Source organism: Gossypium hirsutum, chromosome D05, assembly GCF_007990345.1.
Source record: "Gossypium hirsutum isolate 1008001.06 chromosome D05, Gossypium_hirsutum_v2.1, whole genome shotgun sequence".
Lineage (NCBI taxonomy): Eukaryota > Viridiplantae > Streptophyta > Magnoliopsida > Malvales > Malvaceae > Gossypium > Gossypium hirsutum.
In genome coordinates this window covers 55642058-55646092 of record NC_053441.1, presented here as the reverse complement: position 1 = coordinate 55646092, position 4035 = coordinate 55642058, and the positions used below count along the sequence as shown (strand labels likewise).

The window sequence follows — 4035 nt, the reverse complement described above, 5'->3', positions numbered from 1 at the left end:
TGGTGGAGGCATTGTCACAATATAACGTGATTCTTTCTTTTTTGAGGATGATTGAAAGAATCCAAGATTCTTCTCATCCAAATTGCTTGACAAGCACATGACACTACTGCTACGAACTCTGGTTCGGTGGTAGATAAGGTCACTACTGGCTGTTTTTTCGAATACCACGCAACGGTACTTTCTCCGAACAGAAAAACATATCCTGAAGTGATCCTTCTGTCATCATGAATTTATTGTAGCTCACACTGGATACAAGATGGGGGACAATTCCACTATGTCCCAATCAACATCATTTATGTATGAAAGCTTCTCAGATGTTCCAACGAGCATCGATTGGAGGAAGAAAGGTGCCGTCACTCCCATTAAGTCTCAGGGTAACTGTGGTAAGTCCCAGTTTACAGACTTGCAAAATATTTATTATATTTTCTTAATTAGATCATCGTATTTCAAATCCTGTGCTTCAAATTTTGAGTATATTAAAATGTTAAACTATCTGTCTAATATTAAAACTTCAAACCTTTCAATATATTTTTTTAAAAATCAAATTTCTCTGTTGAAATGATAGGGTGCTCGATTGATTGAAAAAAAAAACTGATGTTAGTATATTTACTTCACTTAACAAAGGGTTATTGTTGGTTTACTTTTGCAGGATGTTGTTGGGCATTTTCAGCAGTGGCAGCCGTTGAAGGGATAACCGAATCAAAACTGGTAAATTAATCTCATTATCTGTGCAACAACTGTTGGATTGCAGCACAAATGGAGGAAACCAAGGTTGTATGGAGGATGGATGATGAATGCTTTCGACTACATTATCCAAAACCAAGGAATAACCACCGAAGAAGGCTACCCATATCAACCAGTGCAAGAAACTTGCGACACTGAGAAACAGATAAACAGAGTTGACGTCATCATCAATGGCTATCAAATGGTGGCTACAAACGACGAACAAGCGTTGCTTAAGGTCGTCGCAAATCAACTTGTCTCGGTTGCAATCGAAGGCTATGGACAAGACTTTCGGTATTACAGTAGTGGAGTGTATACCGGAGATTGTGGCAATGCCCTCTCCCATGCACTCACCATTGTTGGATAGGGGACAAGTGATGAAGGTTTAGACTATTGGCTGGTTAAGAATTCATGGGAAGAAACTTGGGGTGAAAATGGGTATATGAGGATTCAAAGGAATGTGAATACGCAAGGTCGCTTATGTGGTATCGCCATGAAAGCTTCGTATATATCCAGTATTATAAGTTGATATAATAGACAATTTCTCTGCCAATACATGTACTACATAAAATTAGTTGCACTACTCGATCAATTTTCAAGGACATTAATAAGTTACGATAATTATAATTGTGTTTTTTTAATATCTGTAGCTCTTGAGTTTTTTTTTTTTATCTATTTTAGAAATTTTATTACAAGTACATACATATGAAAATTACGTATTTGTTGATTATTGGCTCACATAAATCCCACATAAAAATGAGACAAAATATGTGGCCTCACATATAGTATATAAGAAGGCATTAAGCCTACATTTGAATTATCCCCAACCATTTGTTCTCTCCTACTTTCATTAGTATACTTTGGTATATATTTGGGCAATCCTTTTAATTAAGGTTTCATTAGTTTGTAATTTGTTTTTTTGGGTCATAGTAAAGTTATTATTCGGTGTTAGTAATTAAGGACATAAGTAATGTGCCAAACGTCTTTAATTTGGTGTGTTCTCACCTTTATTATTAATTGTATCATTTGATTTTTTATTGCATCTTAATATTTAGTAGTAATTTGTCGGGTTAATTCGCTGGGTAGCTTCAATTTGACTTTGGTGTTCCAGTTCAATATTTTAGTTCAATTTTGAAGCTCCATTTGTGTGAGATATAACCTAGTGTCCCCAACAATTGGTATCATAGCCTCTACTATCAAGTGATTACGATTCAATATTGTTAGTTGGTGTTGAAATGGCATTGAGGCCACCGTCAAGCTCATAACCCATAATGTAACGACCTAATTTTAAGTAGTGTCAAAAAATACGGTTTCAGAATTTTATTTCTGCAAACCAAGTTCATAAGGATTAAATATATATAAAGATTAATGAAGCTATTATGAAAATATATTAAAGTTTGGTTAAGTAATTTAACGGAGAAATTGGTTAATTAAAATTCAGGGACTAATTGTAAAAGTCCAATCGCTATTGAATTTAAAATTAGAAAAGACTTGAGAACCTATTTAGCAATTATCTAAAGGATTAAAATGGTTATTTAACCATTATTTGACATGAGTTAGGGGATGATGATGGTTAATTCCACTTAGTTTAATTTATTATTAAAATATACATAATTATTTCTTAATTAACTAATTAAATATGGTTCATTAAACTAAGCTAATATTAATCTAAGTATATATGCTAAATAGGGTGGAAGATTGTCATCTTCTCCATTTTCTCTATTGGGGATCAACCCGATTAAGCAACAAACAAGTAAAATAGCTAAAGAAATTGAGAAATTGAACACACAAATTTAACGTGGGAAAACCCTCCAAAGAGGATAAAAAACCACGGGTAAAGATAGTTTTACTATAATGGAAAAAGAACGAAGAGTACAAAGATGGAGATAAAAGCTAAACCCCGAAACCCAAAAAATAAAGAACCCGGAAAACGTAAACACAAAAATTCTCCAAAAGTGTTATGAGTTCTAATCTCTAATGGGTGTATTTTCTAAGGTTGTAAAAGAGCCTATTTATAGGCTAAATTCATAGGTCAAATAATAATAAAATAATCTAGACTAATCAGAGTTTGATCGAAACAATTAAACAAAGTCTAACTGGAAGATCATTTCTCAGATTTGACTGAAATAGGAGTCATACTCAACAAATCTCCACCTTGACTCATATTTCCCCAACGCCATCTTTGCCAAAGCCCACCACGGGCCTATCTTGAACTATGTAGGGAATTAACTAAGTCAAATATGTGCTTAGAAACTGGAAGACTTATAGCGTTCGACTTGTAAACCGCCAAATCAAAAGTAACCCGAGTCTGATTTTCACGAACATAGTTCCCTAACTTTTCAAAACCTGCATCCAAAAGAGAACCTCTCTTCAACGAAACGATCATACATTTTCCCTCCTATGACCAAGTTGACTCCGCTCTAAATGAGTTGACTTTGACTACATAATGGACGAGGTACATCCGATTTCACTGATCACTGTAGAACCTTCTAAAATATAAAGATTGTCTGTCATTTTACCTTTTAACAAAATGAGAGCTCCATGAGATACGTTAATGTCGCTTGACTCGATATTGATTATGCATCCTTTCAAGTTTAAAATACTTAAGGAGATGAGATTCTTTCATAAATCAAGTACATACCTGACATCTAAGAATTTTCTAATTGTCCCATCGTGAATCCTAATTTTAACAGTACCAATATCAATTACCTTACTGGATGAATCATTTCCCATGTGCACAAATCTACCTTCAACCGAACTGTATGTGGAGAACCATTCTCTATTGAGAAACATGTGGAAAGAACATCCCGGATCTAGGATCCACTCAGACGTAAGCTTGGAGTTATCACTCGTTGACACTAACAAGAAATCATCACCGCTTTCATCGGCCAAATTAGCACCAGCTACATCTTCCTCATTACCCTCAGCAACTCTTTTATTTCACAGTTTATAACAACCTGCTTTGACGTGACGTAACTTTTTACAATAGCGACACATTTGTCTCACTTCTTTAATTTTACCAAAACAGAAGTTTGCTTATCTGCCTTACTATCTGAACCAAACTCATTGTTGAGTTTGCATTTACTCAACAAATGACCCTTCACATCTTCGAACAAGAGTTTGTCTCTGCCATAAATTAGGGTCTCCCTGGAAGACTTCTATGAAAGGGGTAAAGAGCACAATAATAGCATAGCCTAATCTTTATTGTCAATCTGAACCTTAACATTCTTTAAATCAATTAAAAGAGTAATTAATTGACTGATGTGATATCTAAGAAGCTCACTTTCGTTCATACGAAACGTAAAAAGACGT

At 34.5% G+C, this 4035-nt stretch overlaps 1 pseudogene; it reads left to right on the top strand.

The window, feature by feature from the left end:
- Nucleotides 1-256: 256 nt before the first annotated feature.
- Nucleotides 257-1252, top strand: LOC121217212 (vignain-like; annotated as a pseudogene).
- Nucleotides 1253-4035: the final 2783 nt, after the last annotated feature.